Here is a 22877-nt window from a genome sequence, read left to right as displayed (position 1 = left end):
GTGTCTCAAAATGTTTTCTCCTCCGCCCATAAGGAAACAGACTGATTTCAACGCTGCGTGTTGCTGCTCTGACCATCACGGAGGCGTCAAAAGAAATTCAAATATGGGTAAGAGTGGCTGTGACGACTTTTTCATCGTGTGGCACATCCACAGTGGCGTTGGGCAGAACTGTGGTGAACTTTGGTGCCAATGTGACATCATAAACCGACCTTACAATTAACATGACCTTCTGAGTTGTGGTCTTTTTTATGTAAGTGTCTACACGTTGCTGTTTGAAGCGTTGTCGAGTCCAAGTGTGGCGTTGTAGGGCACCTCGCTTGTACACCATTACAGAGGAAATTTGTATGCACCTCCGAGCCAAATTTCAAGTTTATGCATTGCGATGGGATTCAATCACGGGGATCGAAAAAGTGATCCCTTAATTTTGTCGCTCACTGTAGAAGGCCACCTGGTTGTGGAAATAAGTAGGGCTCGGAGGCTTATTAAAAAGAAAACGTGCTAAGACATGTAGTTTCCTTGAGAACTGATATGATTAAGTTTTAGTTACTGTTTGATGTTATTGTTTTAATTTGCTGAAAATCTTGATGACGTGCTATGTTCTGTTTGGGAGTCATGTGGAATGTGGTAAAGATATTACTTTCCAGTTCAAAGTCAAGACAAGGGAAATAAAAGGAATGCACTCAGATTGCCCAGAAATGATTGTAATATACAGATTGTGAGGCTTTTATATCCTCGTTGCAAGGGTCAAGGCGGGACTGGTGACCCTTGTCTAAACTGCTTGTTAATATCCAAGATTTGTGAGTTGATTCGCATCTGTCGATGAAGTTTCCTCATAGTGATGTAATCGCCTTGTTTGTGAGACTGCAGCATTATCACATCGGGATTGTGTTGGGCTCACAGCTCTCGCCCAGAGCTGCAAAAGTAATAAGATGGAGAAATCGTCTGAAAATACTGCTTATCGCCTTCAGGACAAGGTCTACAGAAGAAATTAAATTGTCTACTTATTTGCCAAACTTTTCAACGCCACTCAGCAGGTAATCAAATTAAGTATTCAGAGAAAATTCTAAATTTTGTTGGTTGAAACAAATTCAGATATTTAATAAGTTTTTCACCTTCAAATCTAAAATATACTAAATCAGTGTTATGAGAAGACTTATGGTACGGAGGGTTTCTGAAGATTTCCTTCTCAGTTTTCGGTTTGGCAGATAAAGAAAAGGAGAAAAACGCAGACGCATGATACTAGTCCTAGAGCCAGATTGGAACCTGAAGTTAACACAGCCATCGTTTCAGACGGTAGTCACATTACAAGTCGTACTGTATACATTCCATCGTCCACACCAATGGCACGAGCTGATCTCCTTCATCTTCTTGGTCAGCTTCCACCCCCCTATTTGCTGGTTGGGGACTTCAATGCCCACCACCCGCTTTGGGTATCTCCACATCCTTGTCCACGTGGTTCACTATTGCTAGACGTCTTCCACCAAGCGGATCTAGTTTGCCTCAACACTGGGGTCCCTACATTTTTGTCTGCCTCCACGACAAATTTATCTCATTTGGACCTTGCGGTCGGTACTGTTCCGCTGTCTCGGGGCTTCGAATGGTTCGCCCTTCATGATACACACTCGAGTGACCACTTTCCATGTGTCCTCAGACTGCAGCCTCAACTGCCATATATGCGCCCGCGACGCTGGAAGTTTGCCCAAGCCGATTGGACACTTTTTTCGTCTCTAGCGACATTCGATGACCGTCACTTTCCTAGCGTCGACGATGAGGTCACTCATATTACAGACGTTATTCTTACAGCTGCGGAACGTTCAATACCACGCACCTCCGAATTGCCCCGGCGCCCCCCAGTTCCTTGGTGGAACGAGGCATACCGTGACGCAATACGTGAGCGGCGACGTGCTCTTCGCGTTTTCCGCCACCATCCTACTTTGGCCAACAGTATCCGCTATAAGCAGTTCCGTGCGCGATGCCGTCGTGTCATCCACAATAGCAAGAAGGCAAGCTGGAAATTTTTTATTAGCTCATTTAACACCTTCACTCCCTCTTCGGAAGTTTGGAGTCGGCTTCGACGGTTCTCAGGCGCGCCTAGTTTCTCCCCGGTCTCTGGGCTCACTGTCGCGCATGATACATTAGTGGACCCCGTCGCAATTTCTAACTCATTGGGTCAGCACTTTGCTGAGATTTCGAGCTCTTCAAATTACCCGCCAGCGTTTCTCCCGACGAAACGTGCAGTGGAAGTGCAACATCTTGCTTTCTCCTCTCAAAATCGCGAAAGCTACAATGTTTTCACCATGCGGGAACTCCAACATGCACTCTCTTCTTCTCGCTCCTCCGCCCCAGGACCGGATGGTATCCACGTCCAAATGTTGCTGCATTTATCAACACATAGTCTGCTTTACCTCCTTCGCCTTTATAATGTAATTTGGACCGACAGTGCTTTTCCCAGACGATGGCGGGAAGCTATCGTCGTTCCTGTTCCGAAACCTGGAAAGGACAAACATCTCCTCTCTAGCTATCGCCCCATTTCTCTCACGAGTAGTGTCTGTAAGGTTTTGGAGCGTATGGTGAATTGCCGTTTAGCTTGGTGGCTGGAGTCCCACAATCTAACACCTGCCCAATGCGGATTCCGAAAGCATCGTTCTGCAGTTGACCATTTTGTTGCTCTCTCCACTTACATCATGAACAATTTTCTCCGGAAACGCTAAACAGTAGCAATATTTTTTGATCTGGAGAGAGCATACGGTACCTGTTGGAGGACATGCATCCTCCGCACACTATTCTCTTGGGGATTTCGAGGTCGGCTGCCCCTTTTTCTTCGCGAATTTATGGCAGAGCGCATATTTAGGGTGCGGGTGAACACTGCTCTCTCCCGTACTTTCTCCCAAGAAAACGGGGTACCCCAGGGCTCCGTGCTCAGTGTTGTACTGTTTGCCATTGCCATAAATCGAATTATGGATTGTCTCCTTCCTGATGTCTCGGGCTCCCTCTTCGTGGACGATTTTGCGATCTACTACAGCTCTCAACGGACCAGCCTTCTTGAACGACGTCTTCAAGGATGTCTCGATCGCCTCCAGTCTTGGAGCGTCGAAACCGGCTTCCGTTTTTCTCCCAGTAAGACCGTTTGTGTTAATTTTTGGCGACGTAAGGAGTTTCTTCCACCTTCCGTTTTCGGACGTCGCTAAATTCTTGGGTCTTATGTTTGACAGGAAACTGTGCTGGTCCTCCCACGTTTCCTATCTTTCGGCTCGCTGTCTGCGATCCCTCAAGACCCTCCGTGTCCTGAATGGTACCTCCTGGGGAGCAGACCGAGTGGTCCTTCTCCGCCTCTATCGCGCCTTAGTGCGCTCGACATTGGACTATGGAAGCATAGTCTACTCCTCTGCTCGGCCGTCTATTTTTCGGCGCCTCGACTCTATCCACCACCGTGGATTACGTTTAATGTCTGGAGCTTTTTACACTAGCCCTGTGGAAAGCCTTTATGCTGAGACTGCTGAACCTCCGCTGTCCAATCGGCGAGCAGTCCTTCTGAGTCGTTATGCTAGCCATCTGTCTTCCATGCCTGCTAATCCAGCCCATGACATCTTTTTCGACGGCTCCTTTGATGCAATGTACGCAGGCCGCCCCTCCTCCCTACTACCACCGGGAGTCCGCTTCCGTCAACTGCTCCGTTCTATTTCCTTCCGCTTTCCTAAAACCTTCTTGACAACTTGGGGTACAGCACCGCCTTGGCTCCGTCCCCGGATCTGCCTGCTCCGTGACCTTTGTCAATTTCTGAAGGATGGTACCCCTACACTTGTTTATCGTCGGGCATTTGCTGCTCTATGTGCACAAATGAAGGAAGCCACATTTATTTACACCGATGGCTCGAAAACATCGTTAGGTGTAGGGAGTGCCTATATTGTTGGCGACACCCCAAATCACTTTCGGCTTCCCGACCAGTGTTCGGTTTATACTGCGGAGCTTTACGCTGTTCTCCAGGCTGTCCACTACATCCGCCGCCATCAGCGGATACAGTACGTTATCTGCTCAGATTCTCTCAGCTCTCTCCTCAGTCTCCAAGCTCTTTACCCTCTGCACCCTCTGGTCCACCGGATTCAGGACTGTCTGCGCTTGCTCCACCTGGGGGGCGTCTCAGTGGCGTTCCTCTGGCTCCCGGGACACGTTGGTATCTGTGGAAATGAGGCGGCCGATATAGCAGCCAAGGCTGCAGTCTCTCTTCTTCGGCCAGCTATTCAATCGATTCCCTTTGCCGATCTACGGAGCGTTTTATGTCGTCGTGTTGTTCTTTTATGGCACGCACATTGGTCGACTCTTCCCCATAATAAATTGCGGGACGTGAAAGCTCTTCCTTGTGCTTGGAACTCTTCCTCCCGAACGCGTCGTCGGGAGGAGGTAATTTTAACTAGACTCCGGATAGGGCACTCTCTTTTTAGCCATCGACATCTTTTAAGCGGCGATCCTCCCCCACTCTGTACCCACTGCTCGCAGCTGTGGACGGTAAGACACCTTTTAATTGAGTGCCCCTATTTTACTCCGTTACGCGCCCGTCTACAGCTGTCGCCTGATATATCGTCTATTTTAGCAGATGACACGCGCTCAGCTGATCGCGTTCTCAAGTTTATTAGTGCCAGTGAAATGACGTCAGTCATTTGAAGCTTTTTTTGGGGACAACCTACCCCTTCTGTAGAGGATTTTTAAGCCTTCCTTCTGTTTTTAGTTTCTCCAAATTTATGACTTTCGTTCCCATTGTTGCTGGTTTCCATTTTCGGTTTTTTACTGTTTCTTAAGTCCCGGACCGGGCGCTAATGACCATAGCAGTTTTGCGCCCTAAAACCAAAACAAAACAAAAACATTACAAGTCAGGTACTGAGCCACTTCCGCGCTCAATTCTTTGCCTTTGCCACAGCGATGGCTAATATAGGTAATTTGCAACGTAAAAGACGAGTTTAGATTTGTTTTCGGCGTGGAACAAACTCAAAATCATAAATTTCAGAGCTTGATGTAAGCCTTACGTGAAAATTATTCAGATTAATTCAAAGACAAGCAATCATAAGTGGAAATTTGGCTGAAATGAGTTGTTTTAGGTGATCAAAAATGTGTTTTCTTGCAGTTTAAACTTTTATCAATATGGACACCCAAAATTTTTGGTTTCCATGTTTCTCATTTTCCCACAATGTGCTAAAATTACCATTGTTGTAATACCTTTAGATGTGCAGAACTGAATATGCTGCTTTTAAAAAAAGAGTGTGAGACCATTCACGGAGAACCTTTCAATAATACATTTGAGGACATTATTTACAATTTCTTCTGTTGCTGTGTGTATGAAAAATGGTTCAAATGGCTCGGAGCAGTATGGGACTTAACATCTGAGGTCATCAGTCCCCTATAACTTAGAACTACTTAAACCTAACTAACCTAAGGACATCACACACATCCATGCCCAAGGCACGATTCGAACCTGTGACTGTAGTGGTCCTGCGGTTCCAGACTGAAGCGCCTAGAACCGCTCGTCCACAACGGCCGGCTGTGTATACGTCTGGACTGATTAAAATACGTAAAAACAACTACTTTTACTTGCTATGTGCTAGAGATAAGGTCGTTTACATAAATGAAAGTAGTGGACCTAAGAATTAGCCCTGTGAGACCTTGTAAATGATTTCTACCCAGTCGGAAGAGTCTCCCCTCCTTACATTGGTTGAATTATTAAGTGTAACATCCTGCAATATCTTGCTTAGATGTGACATTAATATGACATTATTCATTAGTTGGCTCAGTTTCATACACCCTTAGTTTACCCAGGAGAATATTTTGATTCAGACAAGGAAATGCTGTACATAGGTCACAGGAAATATCAACTGGAGCTATTTTGTTATTTAATAGTTATAAAATTTGGTGATGAGGTGTGTAAATGGCATTCTCAGCTGAGCAACTCTTTTGAAATCCAAACTGTGATTTATTGAAGATATTATTGTTGATCAGAATCACTCAGTGGGGTACTATTCTAGAATACACAATCTTCTCCAGAATTATGGAAACTGGTAACAGTAGTGAAATGGGTCGGTAGTTATTGACATCAGTTCTATCATCTTTCTTATAGAGGGTTTAACAGTGCCATATTTCAGTCTCTGATGAAGTTCTGTGAGTGAGTGATCCATTACATATTTCAGGAAAGACAGTGATTATTATATGGGAACAAGTATTTAGTACTCTATAGGGGAACACGAACAAGTCTAGATGAGCTTCTGATTTTAAGAGAATATGTATATATTTTTCTCTTAACTGTTCACCACTATATTTTCTACTACATTTAAGAAAAGATTATTAAACATATCTGGCATCGATGAGTGATAATTTATAGCCTTTTTACTTAAATTAAATTAAACAGTGATTTTATTGTGTTCTGTGGCTTGTTGTCCTGTCTCTCGCTTTACTACTTTCCATATAATAATGCTGTTAGTATTACTGATTTCTGACATAATGTGCATGTTTCTTGCCTTTTCAGTACATTTTCTGAGTAATTTAGAGTAGTTTCTATACTGTGCGACTTCTGCGAAATCTACACTTGTTCTTGCCAAACAGACACATTTCCTTTTTCCTTTGAGAAGACTGTCTAATCCCTCTAGTGATCCACGCTTTTAACGTAGTTGTTTAATGTCCTTTAGACTTATGCAGAAAGCTATTTTCAAATGTTGTTGTGGTCTTTACTCCCAAGACTGGTTTGACACAGCTATCCATGAAACTTTGTCATGTGCAACCTTCTTCGCCGAGTAATTACTGCAACCTACATCCTTCTGAGTTGCTTACTGTTTTCATCTAGTCATCGTCCTCTACAATTTTAGTCTCTCCCTCTCCAATGCTAAATTAGTGACGTCTTGATGTCTCAGACTGTGTCCTATTATCCTTTCCCTTGTGTTAGTCACGTTGTAACACAAAGTTCTATTCTCCCTAACTCTATTCAGTGCCTCCTCAATAGTTATACGATCTACCCACAACCTTCTCCTATAGCATTGCATTTCAAAGCCTATATTCTCTTGAGTAAACTAGTGTAAATGTTTCACTGCAATACCTGGCTACACTGCACACAGATACATTCAGGAAAGATATCCTAACACTTACATCTATATTCGATGTTAACAAATTTCTCTTCTTCAGGAACCCTTGAAAGGTCTCTGTTGGATTCCTTTCATGTTTAAATTCTTAAATCTGTTGCCATTTATGGAATAAATTCCTCTTCTAAATGTACTGTGGCGTTTCTGACTATCTGGGAGGAGACTGAGCAGTGGAACGTGTTACTTTTACACATAAACAAGAACGATCTGTCATACTACTACACTTTAAAGCACAGTTTATATGTAATTCTTATATGTAATTCATGTCACACAGTCTCATACGGAACCTACATCCGCTTTCTTTTATATACTGTATATGATAAGATACTGTCATCCCCCTTCCCTTTTGTGTGAGAGGATGAATGAGCATATGTATTTCTAGTTGCATGCTTGAGGGTAGCAGACAAGGCTGTCTGCTAGAGAACAGTAGGACCAACGTCGGAACAGGTAGCTACGCTTCCGAAAAGCAAAGAGGTTTCTATCCTTAGTATGGTCCTGTCCGTCCGTTGTCATGTTGGTATAGGAAGCTGCCCCTCTGGCCACTTCCGTTGGTCTTTGTGAGCCACCCTCAGGAAGCACGCTCGGCAGTAGGGCAGTTGAAGTATGGCCGTGGCGAGCATCTGAAGTGGTAAGATCTACGGCTAAGCGTGTGTCTGTTTAGTCCATAGGACAATGGATCTCTTAAGTTCAGCCTAACTGAACAATTTAATCACCTTTATTTCGGGTTTAGGTCTAAAATATCCGATGTTATCTTAAATTGCAGCGCAGTGTAATTATCGTGTGAAGTTCAGATTATTTTTCGGTAGTTGCTTTGTTACTACTTTGTGAGTAAAGTGGAACCACGTGTTGATCAGTAACTCTAACTAAGTTCATCAATCTTAAATCCGAATGTGCGTGAGATTATAACGTCTCGTCTTGAGAATATTTTTTTAATATAGCAACTTTTCTTTATGCTTTTCTTTATGTTCAACCCACGTGGGGTGTACTTTGCGAGACCAGTACCACGTGCTTATATAACTGTTTGACCCATCAGGTTAATAGTAAGATGTTAGTAACCAGTTCGCTGTCAGCCAGTGTAATTATCGTGTGAAGTTCAGATTATTTTCCGGTAGTTGCTTTGTTACTACTTTGTGAGTAAAGTGGAACCACGTGTTGATCAGTAACTCTAACTAAGTTCATCAATCTTAAATCCGAATGTGCGTGAGATTATAACGTCTCGTCTTGAGAATATTTTTTTTAATATAGCAACTTTTCTTTATGCTTTTCTTTATGTTCAACCCACGTGGGGTGTACTTTGCGAGACCAGTACCACGTGCTTATATAACTGTTTGACCCATCAGGTTAATAGTAAGACGTTAGTAACCAGTTCAAGGTTTTTCTTTTGTCAATTGCTTTTCGATCTAATTTATTTTAATTATCAAAATTATTGTGGAGTTGTACGCTTTGTGTAAACCAAGTTGACCAAGTGAAGCATGTGGTGTAATCATCAAAGTAGCCCTCAGCTATTCTTTTTGCGAAGATTTCACAAAGAGTTAATATGAATTTAGTATACCAGTGTGTGGTAATTACATGATGGACAGGATTGTGGTATGAACGTAATTTCTTTGGGTAAAAACTGAATCTGTTGGTTGTGGTTAATTTCTTCTTGCTTATGTTTCAATGTTCTTCGTGTGTTATTTTATGAATGCAGTGTTGTATCCAGTCTCCCAATCTTGGGTCCATATTTTATGTGTTCCGTAAAATTACAATCTCACATTTTTTTTTTTAATCGTAAATAAGGCACCAGCTCAGTTATAACTCACGTATAATACGCTGAAATTTCAATGAACAATCTTAAAATAAATTTCCAAATATAAACTGATTTCTTTCTTTTTATTTAAATTATCCTTTATATATATATATATATATATTACCGGTTTTGTATGACTATTAAAAGATTATCATTAATGTTAGTCTGCTCGGTAAACCTAGACTAAATATCTGATGAAACAGTTGCCCAGTAATCCACGGTTAACGTCCCCAGACAGATCACGGCTTTTAACCCACTTTCATTGTCAATTAGCACCGATTTCAGCATACAAAATTAAAGTTACAACATTACACATTAACATACCAAATTAAAGTTACAACATTACACCCTCTTCTTGCCATTGACAATCTACAATACATATGTCCTCTACTTCAGCCCTCATCAGCTGTTTTACTCCAAATACCAAAACTCATCGACTACTTTTAATGTCTTGTTTCCTAAACTAATTCCATGAGCATCACCTGATGCAGTCCTTTTGTTGATGTTCATCTACATTCTTTAAAGACGCTGTCTATCCGGTTAAACTTTCTATTACGTTAAACATCTCTTCCAAGTCCGCTGCTGCCCTACGAAGTCTACGTTGTTCGGCAAACGTCAAAGTTTTTATTTCCTCTCCCTGAATTTTAAACCCTACTCTAAAGTTTTCTTCAGTTTCCTTTACTGCTTGCTCTGTGTAAGGACTGAATAACATTAGGGATAGGCTACAACCCTGTCTCTCTTCCTTCTCAACCACTGCTTCCCTTTCATGCCCCTCGACTCTTGTAACTGCCGCCTGGTTTCTGTAGAAGTTGTAAATAGCCTTTCGCTCCCTGCAATTTATCCCCGTTACCTTCGGAATTACAGAGAGAGTTTTCTTGTCAACATTGTCAAAAGCTTTTTCTAGATTCACAATTGGTATAAACGTACGTTTACCTTTCGTTAACCTACATTCTAAGGTAAGTCGTATGGTCAGCACTGCCTCGCGCCTTCCTACATTTCACTGGAAACTGAATTTCCCCCAGGTCGGCTTCTACCAGTTTTTCTTCTGTAATATTATAGTTATTCTTCTGTAATAAATTCGTGTTAGTATTTTGCGACCATGATTTATTACACTGGTAATTCGGTAATATTCACACCTCTCAGTATCTGCTTTCTTTATAATTGGAATTATTACATTATACTTGAAGTCTGAGTGTATTTATCCTGCCCCAAATCATTTTGCACCCTAGATGCAACAGTTTTGTCATGGCTGGCTCTCCGAAAGCTATCAGTAGTTCTGATGGATGTCATATACTCCCGGCGCTTAGTTTCGACGTAGGACTTTGAGTACTGTCAAATTCTTCTCGCAATATCATACCTCCCATATTCATCTAGATCTTGTTCTCTTTCTGTAATATTGCCTTCATCTCCCCTGCATGGACCCTCTATATACTCCTTCCACATGTCAGCTTTCCCTTGCTTGCTAGTACTGGTTTTCCATCTGAACTCTTGATATGTAGGCAGCTCTTCTCTTTTCTCCAAAGGCCTCTTAAATTTTCCTGTAGCCGGTATCTACCTTTCCAATAGTTAAATATGCTTCTAAATCCTAACATTTGTCCTCTAGCCACTTCCTCTTAGCCATTTTGCACTTCCCGTGAATATCATTTTTAAGACATTTGCATTCCTTCCTACTGCTTCATTTTCCCACTGTAACTGTCTTCAACCTAACCATTTCCATTTTTAAATTTTCTGACCTACCAGTCCGATTAAGTGATCTATAATTCCACACTCAAACCAATAGAACACAAGTTTTGTTTCTCTTGACGATGACATCGTCCTGAGTAGTCCGTCCCCAGATATCAAAATGGATGACTCTAGTCACTCACACTTAGTCATTTTGCACTTCCTGTAGATACCATTTTTAGAAGTTTTTATTCCCCTCCTCCTGCTTCTTTTGCTTTATTTTGTCCTTTCTTCAGTTAAAATAGATATATCTTGTGATATTCAAGTGTTTCTACTAAGCCTATTCATTTACGTACTTGATTCTCTGCTGCCTTCACTATCTCCCCTCTCAAAGCTAGTCATTCATCTTCTACTATTAGTTGTTTCAGAATATTACAGGACTAAGTAATAAGTTCGGAATATTTTACCGATGACCTCGGGAAAAATTATGGCTGTAGTTTCTATTTGCTCCAAGCCTTTCACAGCCCCAGCACAGCAGGGTCATTTTGGTTAATGTTACAAGGCCAGATAAGTCAGTCGTTCAGACTGTTGACACTGTAACTATTGAAAAGATTGTTACCCTTCTTCCAGAACCTAACGTTTGTCTACCCCTCAACACATACCCTTTAGTTGTAGGTGCGCATATGTTACAGCCATCTGTATTGCTGAAATAAGCAAGTCACTGCACCAAAGGAACCACGGTTCATTGGGGGTTTTTCAAATTTATTTGTATATTTATATATTTTTTCAAATAATATGTCTACCATGGATCAGAATATATTCGTGTCATCTTTTGTGTCGACTCGTTGTCACTACAGGGTTGTATCATGGGAAGGGGAGGATGTTGTTTGGTGGCTGGTGTCCTCTTCTATAACACAAACTGCAGGCAGATATTAACAGAGTTTTGTATTCATAAGAATAAGAAAGCTACTTAACTTAACCCCCCCCCCCCCCCACCATGAACCATGGATCTTGCCGTCGGTGGGGATGCTTGCGTGCCTCAGCAATACAGATAGCCGTACCGTATGTGCAACCACAACGGAGGGGTATCTGTTGAGAGGCTAGACAAACGTGTGGTTTCTGAATAGGGGCAGCAGCCTTTTCAGTAGTTACAGGGGCAACAGTCTGGATGATTGACTGATCTGGCCTTGTAACACTACCAAAACGGCCTTGCTGTGCTGGTACATCTACATCTACATCTACATCTACATTTATTCTCCGCAAGCCACCCAACGGTGTGTGGCGGAGGGCACTTTACGTGCCACTGTCATTATCTCCCTTTCCTGTTCCAGTCGCGTATGGTTCGCGGGAAGAACGACTGTCTGAAAGCCTCTGTGCGCGCTCTAATCTCTCTAATTTTACATTCGTGATCTCCTCGGGAGGTATAAGTAGGGGGAAGCAATATATTCGATACCTCATCCAGAAACTCACCCTCTCGAAACCTGGCGAGCAAGCTACACCGCGATGCAGAGCGCCTCTCTTGCAGAGTCTGCCACTTGAGTTTGTTAAACATCTCCGTAACGCTATCACGGTTACCAAATAACCCTGTGACGAAACGCGCCGCTCTTCTTTGGATCTTCTCTATCTCCTCCGTCAACCCGATCTGGTACGGATCCCACACTGATGAGCAATACTCAAGTATAGGTCGAACGAGTGTTTTGTAAGCCACCTCCTTTGTTGATGGACTACATTTTCTAAGGACTCTCCGAATGAATCTCAACCTGGTACCCGCCTTACCAACAATTAATTTTATATGATCATTCCACTTCAATTCGTTCCGCACGCATACTCCCAGATATTTTACAGAAGTAACTGCTACCAGTGTTTGTTCCGCTTTCATATAATCATACAATAAAGGATCCTTCTTTCTATGTATTCGCAATACATTACATTTGTCTATGTTAAGGGTCAGTTGCCACTCCCTGCACCAAGTGCCTATCCGCTGCAGATCTTCCTGCATTTCGCTACAATTTTCTAATGCTGCAACTTCTCTGTATACTACAGCATCATCCGCGAAAAGCCGCATGGAACTTCCGACACTATCTACTAGGTCATTTATATATATTGTGAAAAGCAGTGGTCCCATAACACTCCCCTGTGGCACGCCAGAGGTTACTTTAATGTCTGTAGACGTCTCTCCGTTGATAACAACATGCTGTGTTCTGTTTGCTAAAAACTCTTCAATCCAGCCACACAGCTGGTCTGATATTCCGTAGGCTTTTACCTTGTTTATCAGGCGACAGTGCGGAACTGTATCGAACGCCTTCCGGAAGTCAAGAAAAATAGCATCTACCTGCGAACAGCTGAAAGCAAGGGGAAACTACAGCTGTAATCTTTCCTGAGGGCATGCACCTTTACTGTATGGTTAAATGATGACGGCGTCCTCTTGGGTAAAATAGTCCCCCATTCGGAACTCCGGGCGGGAACTACTTAGGAGGACGTTATCAGGAGAAAGAAAACTGGCGTTCTACAGTTTGGAGCGTGGGATGTCAGATCCCTCAATCAGGCGGGTAGGTTGGAAAATTTAAGAAGGGAAATGGATAGGTTAAAGTTAGATATAGTGGGAATTAGTGAAGTTCGGTGGCAGGATGAACAAGACTCCTGGTCAGGTGAATACAGGGTTATAAATACAAAATCAAATAGGGGTAATGCAGGAGTAGGTTTAATAATGAATAAAAAAGTAGGAATGCGGGTAATCTACTACAAACAGCATAGTGAACGCATTATTGTGGCCAAGATAGATACGAAGCCCATGCCTACCACGGTAGTAAAAGTTTATATGCCAACTAGCTCTGCAGATGACGAAGAGGTAGATGAAATGTATGATGAGATAAAAGAAATTATTCAGATAGTGATGGGAGACAAAAATTTAATAGTCATGGGTGACAGGAATTCGATAGTAGGATAAGGAAGAGAAGGAAACGTAGTTAGTGAATATGGAATGGGGTTAAGGAATGAAAGAGGAAGCCACCTGGTAGAATTTTGCACAGAGCATAACTTAATCATTGCTAACACTTGGTTCAAGAATCGTAAAAAAAGGTTGTATACATGGAAGAATCCTGAAGATACTGGAAGGACTCAGATAGATTATATAATGGTAAGACAGATTTAGGAACCAGGTTTTAAATTGTAAGACATTTCCAGGGGCAGATGTGGACTCTGACCACAATATATTGGTTATGAACTGTAGATTAAAACTGAAGAAACTGCAAAAAGGTGGGAATTTAAGGAGATGGGACCTGGATAAATTGAAAGAACTAGAGGTTGTAGAGAGTTTCAGGGAGAGCATTAGGGAACGACTGACAGGACTGGGGGAAAGAAATACAGTAGAATAGGAATGGGTAACTTTGAGGGATGAAATAGTGAAAGCAGAGAGGATCAAGTAGGTGAAAAGACGAGGGCTAATAGAAATCCTTGGGTAACAGAAGAGATAATGAATATAATTGATGCAAGGAGGAAATACAAAAAAGCAGTAAATGAAACAGGCAAAAAGGAATACAAACGTCTCAAAAATGAGATCGACAGAAAGTGCGAAGTGACTAAGCAGGGTTGGCTAGAGGACAAATGTAAGCGTGTAGAAGCATATATCACTAGGGGTAAGATAGACACTGCCTACAGGAAAATTAAAGAGACCTTTGGAGAAAAAAGTAACACTTGTATGAATATCAAGAGCTCAGTTCTAAGCAAAGAAGGGAAAGCAGAAAGGTGGAAGGAGTATATAGAGGGTCTATACAAGGGCGATGTTCTTGAGCACAGTATTATGTAAATGGAAGAGGAAGTAGAAGATGAAATGGGTGATATTATACTGCATGAAGTGTTTGACAGAGCACTGAAAGACCTAAGTCGAAACTAGGCCCCGGGAGTAGACAACATTCCATTAGAACTACTGATAGCCTTGGGAGAGCCAGCCCTGACAAAACTCTACCATCTGGTGAGCAAGACGTATGAGACAGGCGAAATACCCTCAGACTTCAAGAAGAATATAATAATTCCATCCCAAAGAAAGCATGTGTTGACAGATGTGAAAATTACCGAACTATCAGTTTAATAAGTCACAGCTGCAAAATACTAACGCGAATTCTTTACAGACCAATGGAAAAACTGGTAGAAGCCGACCTCGTGGAAGATCAGTTTGCATTCCGTAGAAATTTTGGAACACGTCAGGCAATACTGACCCTACGACTTATCTTAGAGAATAGATTAAGGAAACGCAAGCCTACGTTTCTAGCATTTGTAGACTTAGAAAAAGCTTTTTGACAATGTTGATTGGAATACTCTTTTTCATATTCTGAAGGTGGCAGGGGTAAAATACAGGGAGCGAAAGGCTATTTATAATTTGGATAGAAACCAGATGGCAGTTATAAGAGTCGAGGGGCATGAAAGGGAAGCAGTGGTCGGGAAGGGAGTGAGACAGGGTTGTAGCCTATCCCCGATGTTATTCAATCTGTATATTGAGCAAGCAGTATAGCAAATAAAAGAAAAATTCGGAGTAGGGGAGTAGGAATTAAAATCTATGGAGTAGAAATAAAAACTTTGAGGTTCGTCGATGACATTGTAATTCTGTTAGAGACAGCAAAGGACCTGGAAGAGCAGCTGAACCGAGTGCACAGTGTCTTGAAAGGAGGATATAAGATGAACGTCAAAACGAGGATAATGGATTATAGTCGAATTAAATCGGGTGATGCTGCGGGAATTAGATTATGAAATGAGACGCTTGAAGTAGTAAATGAGTTTTGCTATTTGGGAAGCAAAATAACTGATGATGGTCGAAGTAAAGAGGATATAAAATGTAGACTGACAATGGCAAGGAAAGCGTTTCTGAAGAAGAGAAATTTGTTAACATGGAGTATAGATTTAAGTGTCAGGAAGTCGTTTCTGAAAGTATTTTTATAGAGTGAAGCCATGTATGGAAGTGAAACGTGGACGATAAATAGATTAGGCAAGAAGAGAATAGAAGCTTTCGAAATGTGGTGCTACAGAAGAATGCTGAAGATTAGAGGGGTAGATCAGATAAATAATGAGGTATTGAACAGAATTGGGGAGAAGAGAAATTTGTGGTACAACTTGAGTGGAAGAGGCGATCGGTTGGTAGGACATATTCTAAGGCATCAAGGGATCACCAATTAAGTATTGGAGTGCAGTGTGGAGGGAAAAATCTTAGAGGGAGACGAAGAGATGAATACACTAAATAGATTCAGAAGGATGTAGGTTGCAGTAGGTACTGGGAGATTAAGCAGCTTGCACAGGATAGAGTAGCATGGAGAGCTGCATCAAACCAGTCTCTGGACTGAAGACAACAACAACAACAACGACAACTTAAGTTAGCTGTTGTGGCGAAGCTCTCTGTAATAGTCCACGTTAGCCTCACTGCTTTTGATGTAAAAGTCCCGCTATGTACACTACTCTGGTCGCTAGTTACTGACTGACGGAACTAGAGGCTGAGCTATTTGCGACTTTGACTCCCAGTGGGTTGCGACGGATGACTCGACTCGTTGACGCACTGGATGAGTGAAAATGACTGGGCCCTCCGGTCCGTGCGACGGTCTAAATACTGGAGGTCGAGTTGGCACTGGCGAGTCTGTCGTTGGCCTCTCTCCTGATAGGCTCGCTTCCTCCGGGGTCTGTTATCGATTTTCTTGCAACCTCTTTGTCGATCGGAGCGCTGGCGAAAGTCCATTCCTCCCCCCCACCTCCTACCCCCCTCCTCGAAATGCCGCACCATTGTGAGGTAGTGAGACTGTGAACGACAACTGGGAGGGACGCAGGACTTTGGTCGTAGAGATTAGAGATAAGCTGGGAGTCGTGAATGTAGAGGACGGCATACCCCCGACCGTACCGCGGCATCTGGCTTGCCAGGCAACAGGAGCAGCACAGCCAGGGCACACGTCCAGGCCTCAGGGCGTGTCCTGGGCGATGACGGCGAGGGCGATGGCGGGTCCAGGTCCGTCGGGTCGGCGAGCAGGAAAGGCGGGGGCGAGGTCGCATCGTCCATCTGCTCCTCCTGAGGTGCCCCGGTGGCACCAGCGGAAGACTGCGAAGGCCGCGCCGTCCCGCGAGGCCACGAGTCTGGGGGAAGAAAAGCAGCAGAATCACGGGGCAAATGACATGCACGAATTTGGTTCTCGTGGCGGCGCTGCAAACCATCGGGACCTGCAATTGAATACATAGAAGAGCCAATGCCTACCTGGATCATAAACCCTGAAAAGAAGATGATAGGGTTGCGAAAGCAATACTTGTGGACCATTGGTGGCACTTTATGCTGCGGTGCGTGTAGCAGCCTCCGATGGACGCGACCATGCAGAAGTTCCACTGGTGATGATACGTCTCGTGGTTGGTAGCTGTAAGAGGGGGGAGAGAGTTGCAGCGCCTGTTGCCTTGTGGGGGTGGTGCGAAGCTTGGCCATCTGTTGCTTGAAGGTGCGTAAGAAGCGTTCTGTTTCTCCGTTGGACTGCAGATGAAACAACTTGTTAGATGACGAATGCCATTTCGTTCACAACGAACTGTGGTCCGCTGTCCGACACAAGTACGAGGGTTGACTGAAAAGTAATACCTCCACCTTCGTAACCCTTCAACAGTTGGCAGATTGGTAAGCGGCTGGTACTGGCTTGTTCCGTAGCCTCTGCTCTACAGCTCCAGTTAGAGGGGAGTCTTAGCATTGAACGGTTGTGTTGTTAAAGTGTAAAGTATAGAACCCTGCGCAGACGGTCAGTCAATGTGATTTAAGGAACGTGCAGTCACTGAATTCTTGACAGCAGAAGGTGCCACCCCAGAGGAAGTTCATCAGAGAATGAGATTGTGTTGATGTGAACACTGTGCGTCGTTGGGCGAGTAAGTTCATAAATGTTGAGGGGGGGGGGGGGGGGGAACATCTGACCAACATGACAAACGGACTTGGACGTCCTGTGACAGCAACCACCGAATTTGACAAGCAATATGTCGACTGATTCATTCAGGACAACAGTCGTATCACTCAAAGAGGAATTGCAAGCAGAATCGTCAATTTCACAAGAACGTGTGGGCCACATTATTGCTTTTCTTGGCTACCGGAAGATCTGTACACGATGGGTACCCCGGATGCTGACTCCTGAAATGAAAGCGCACAGACTTGAAATTTTCCAGGAATTCCTCTCACGTTACGAGAATGAAGGTGGCGCCTTTCTCCGTTCACCTGTGACAGGAGACTAAACGTCGGTAAAACATTACGACCCAGAGACGAAACGTCAGTCTATGGAAGACACACCTCAGAAAAAGAAATTAGAGACGCAGCCCTCAGCTGGAAAAATCATGGCCACAGTGTTCTGGGACGCCGATGATGTTATCCATGTTGATTTCCTTGGTCGTGGAACAACAATAAGTTCACAGCGTTACAGCACAACGCTGGGAACTCTGAAAAGACGGTTAACAAGGGTCCGAAAGGAAAAGGGAAATGTGTTCCTGCAGCATGAGAATGCCAAACCACACACTTCCCCTGCCACCACAGCAGAATTTCAGAGACTGAATCTCACCACCTTGCGGCAGTCTCCTTACAGTCGAGGTTTAGCACCGTCTGACTCCCAACTGTTCCCAAAAATGAAAGACGATCTGCAGGGACATCATTATGCTTCTGATGAAGACGTTGAGAGAACTGTGAGACTGTCGTTGCGGAAACAGTGTCGACTTCTTCCGTGACGGCTTCAGAAAACTTAGTCATCGTTGGCAGAAATGTATCCATTTGGCTGGTGATTATGTGGAAAAGAGAATCACGGTAATTAAAGATCGTATTCTAAGGATATTTTTTTGTGTTTGATTTATTAAAATATTCTCATCCAAACCCAGTTAACGAAGATGGAGGCATTACTTTTCATTCAACCTTCGTACTTCTGGCAAACCTTCGTTGCAAAATATCGCGGACAACGCTTGAATGGTGCTACGTGTTGATGTAGAAGCCATAGGCACCGAAAACGTGAACTTGATAAAAGAGTGTTCCACTATGAGCCAATGAGTGTTCCAGAAGGGTCCTGCAAAGTCAATGTGCACTCGTTGCCACGGCGATAGCGTCTTAGGCCAAGCAGCAAATGTCTGTGGCAGAGCGGATTGGTTTTCCGCTCATGAGCGACACTGTGACGTCTGTTCAATGTGGGCGTCCAATCCCTGCCAAGTACAGTGCCGGAGCGCTAACCGTTTAGTGCGAACAATTCCCCAATGTCCAACTGCAACACGTACTTCTGCAGCACTTTGAGAATAAGCACACACGACAGTCCACTGTTATTTTGAACTGGAATAACACCCTGGTGATCTGAAAGACTGTGCCGACGTGCAAAATATCGGCGCACAACTGAGTTCTGGATACTGTTCAATGAACGAGGCCCAGTCGAGCGAATGTGATGCAACAAAATATTGAGATCTGGGTCTGCTTCTGTTGCCTGCAATTTTATTGTACGCAAGGGAAATTATTCTAGCAATTCAGAGTCCTGCGCATTGATTCCGCAACAAAATGGGGCAGCTGCATCAGAAACAGTCTGGGCCAATCGGAAGGCGAGATACGACGTCTGCATTCCACGCTTTGCCGTACTACACGGTTTCATACCGATACTACGAAAGCGAGAAAGCCCAGCGTTGAAATTTTTGAGCAGCGCTTGTAGGAACCGCCTTTGACGGATGAAAGGAGGACTGCAAAGGCTTGTGATCTGTCATTAAATAGAACTTGCGACCACATAAATAGTGATGGAATTTGGTCACGCCATACGCAATAGCGAAAGCCTCTTTCTCTATTTGAGAAAAATTGCACTGAGTTGGCGTTAGTAACTTTGAGGCGAAAGCAATAGGTCTGTCTTGTACACCAATCCTGAGTTAACGCACAGCACCGACTCCGTAGGAAGAAGCGTCGTCTTGGAAAACTACTGGCTTGGCAGGGTCAAAACCACTAAACATCTGTCACTAAGCAAAGTATTTTTGAGTATCTGAAATGCGTCTTGACAGCCTTTAGCCCACGTAACAGGAACATTTTTGAGACGTAAGCCATGCAATGGAGCCGCGATCTGAGCGGCATTTGGTATGAACCGAATGTAGTATGCCATCTAGCCTAGTACTGACTGCACTTCTGACCCATTTCGAGGAACAGGCAGGTCACGGATGGCAAGCAAATGAGATTCGAGGGGGTGTAAACCCTAACTGTTTATCACATGACCTAAGTACTGTAGTTCAATTTGAAGAAAGTCACGCTTTTCGAGACGACACTTCAGTCCTACTTCTGAGAAGACTCGAAAAAGAGTGCGCATATTGGCAATTTATTCATCCAGTGTACGACCTGAGATGAATATATCGTCAAGGTAGTTTGAACAAAATGGCACTTTTGTAGTGTTCCAAGTAACGTTAAAAAATGGCGGGTGCGGAAGCAATGCCGAAGGGCAAACGAGAATACTTGAACAGTCTTAAATGTGTATTTACAAAGAACACTTTCTGTGATTCTTCATCCAATGCAATTTTCAAGTAGCCACCAAGCAACTCTATCTTAAAAAAGTAACGTCCTGCACCAAGCCTGTCCACGAATTCCTCAGGGAGAGTGTCAATTACTGTCTGTGGGTAGACTGTAGACCTGAAGTCAACACAAATGCGGATGCGACCAGAAGGCTTAGGCAACAAGATGAGAGGAGTTGACCATTGAGAAACTTGAATGGCAGCAGTTACACCATTATCTTGCAATTCTTCAATTAACGAGCTACTTTGCCTCTTAAGGCAATTGGAACGGGGCGTCCCGGGAAAACTTGGGCTGAGCATCGTCTTTCAGTGTAACATGCGCTACAAAGTTACTAGCATTTCCCATTCCTTCTGAAAACAGTTCATGAGATTCTTTAAGCAAGCTAGCGACATTGTCTTTTAGTGCAAACGGTGATGTGGAAAGTACATGGTCTTGAATGCTAGGGCAAACGATTCAAAGGCATCTAAACCGAATATATTCTTACTGTTTCTGGATTTCAACATAGTAAAATTCACTGTGCTGGTTGGAGTTTAATAAGTGGCAGGCAAACTACACTGTCCAAGCCCAGGAATTTTCTGTCCGTTGTAAGCAGTGAGGTGTTTGCTAGATTTAGAAAGTCGTGGTGAGCCTAACTGTTCGTACGTGGCATGATTAAGCAAAGTCTCTGAGGCACTTGTATCTAAGTGAAAGTTCACACGACGGCCGACAGTTCGTAAGGAGACAAGTACGTTGTTAGAAAGTTGTTGCACAGCACTAGGGCGAGAATGAGGCACAACCTTAACCTTACTTTTGTCAGAAGCTGTAGCAGGTGTGGAAAACACACGTCCACTGGGTGTGCACGATCTTGTTTTTCACGAGCGCGGGCAAAACTGGCGTTTTTGTGCCATTGCAAACAAACTGATTTTCATGGGCTTTTTCCCACACATATAACACGCTTCGTTACGTGATGGGCAATCTTGACTTCTATGGCGAGCAAAACATCTATGGCAAGAAGTCACGAAGTTCACTGATCTGTTTACATGTCTACGTGGCTGTCCTCGCAGCTGTGTACGCGCTAGTTGTTGTGGCTGCTTGGGGTGGTCGCGAGCAAGCGGCGACTCGGCCCGAGAAATCGGGGCCTAGTCAAACTTATCGGCCGCTATGGCACCGGAATCACGTTATTCTAAGGTTTGCAATACTTGGGGAAGTGATGTATCATAGCGCTTTAGGATCTGTTTCCGTATTCTAGTATGTGAGACGCTGAACATTATTGCATCCCTTATCATTAAATTATAATAAAAGTTGCCACAACTACACTTAAATTTACACTTCCTAATTTTGCCCGTTAATTCTGCTTACCACTGACGGTACGCCTGTTCCGGCTTCTTCTGCAAGCGAAAAGCTGATCTCTGGCTGCAGCTACTTGAACTTGCTGGTCACAGTACTTAGTAATGGAGCGATTACTTCGCCATAGCTAAGTTCGTCGGGAGACGCAGTTGGAAATAGTTTTTGTGTTAACCTGAACTCTGGGGATTCCCCCCCCCCCCCATAATTGAAAGAAAGTATTGTAGCTTTACAGTTCCTTGAACATGATAATCTTAACAATGTGCTTGGAACTGTCAGGTATTGGAGTCATTCCTCTTCGGTGTCGTTAAATTGCCGGAACAGTGGTATGCTGCTCGGCAGCACTAGTTGGGCTAGTCGGTAGGTCGGTTATTGTGCGGCTTACGCGGCTTGTGCAGCCAGAAGGTGTTGTACCGTCGTCAGCAAAGCGGAAATTTGTTGGTTCTGAAACTGAAAAGCTTATGTTAGATCCATCACATTAGCTGTCTGGAGCTGAGGTGCGATGGGCAGTGGGTGGAAGGGCAGGGTAGCCATTGTTTACACATTACGTTATAGCAAAAAGCAAGCAAGGCCTCTGAAAAGAGAAATTTGATTAGTTATACGGCTCCCCTCCTGGAATACATGCAAGAACACAATAAGAAATTAACAATGAGAAATGAGCACCTCTGCAAGCCAAAATACAAGAGAAGCAAACAAAATCTGCACTGAATTATACTCGTCGCCAGTTTTTGTGCCGTCCTGTTGCCACTGTAGGCTTGTGCCATGGGAAGGAAGGAGAGGATGTTCTTTAGTGGCCAGTATCCTCTACTATAACACTAACTGCACGCATATATTAACAGGGTTTTTTATTCATAAGAATAAGAAAGCTACTTAAGCTAGTTGTTGCTATACAAGCTCTGTAATAGTCCACCTTAGTCTCACTGCTGGTGAAGAAGTAGTCTGGATATGTACACCACTGGTCGCTAGGTACTGACTGACACTGAGCTAGAGGAGAGATAATTCCGACTGCGACTCCCTCTGGGCTGCGACTGATGACTCGACTCGTTGACTCACTAGATGACTAACTGGAACCGACTGGGCCCTCCGTTTTTTTTCTTTATTGTTATTTTCATACCTTTACAATACTTGTAGGACGGCAGTGGCCTATCTATGCCACTCTTCCGCCACAGTGAACACATACAAGAAACAGAATGACAGAAAAACAAAAAACGGGAGACACATACATTAAAATAAATGAAGCCGTCCACGGGCTCACTGTTTGGATAGAAAAACGTTCATCACGGTACTCAGTGAGGAAGAAAGAGTTTACACACGTGAACGGAAGACCACAAATGGAGAGACACGAAGCATTGACGCTAAGACACACACGAGCACTGGCGACAATCTCCGGCGCACAAAGAGGCACTGTTCACTCACAAACACGGGGACCTGCCAAAGGAAAGAGGTGTGGGTAGGAGGAAGAGGGCGAGGGAGTTGACGCCAGTGGGAGAGA

The sequence above is a fragment of the Schistocerca cancellata genome, chromosome 6, assembly GCF_023864275.1.
Source record: "Schistocerca cancellata isolate TAMUIC-IGC-003103 chromosome 6, iqSchCanc2.1, whole genome shotgun sequence".
Taxonomy (NCBI): Eukaryota; Metazoa; Arthropoda; class Insecta; order Orthoptera; family Acrididae; genus Schistocerca; species Schistocerca cancellata.
Note: the sequence above shows the minus strand (reverse complement) of the source record.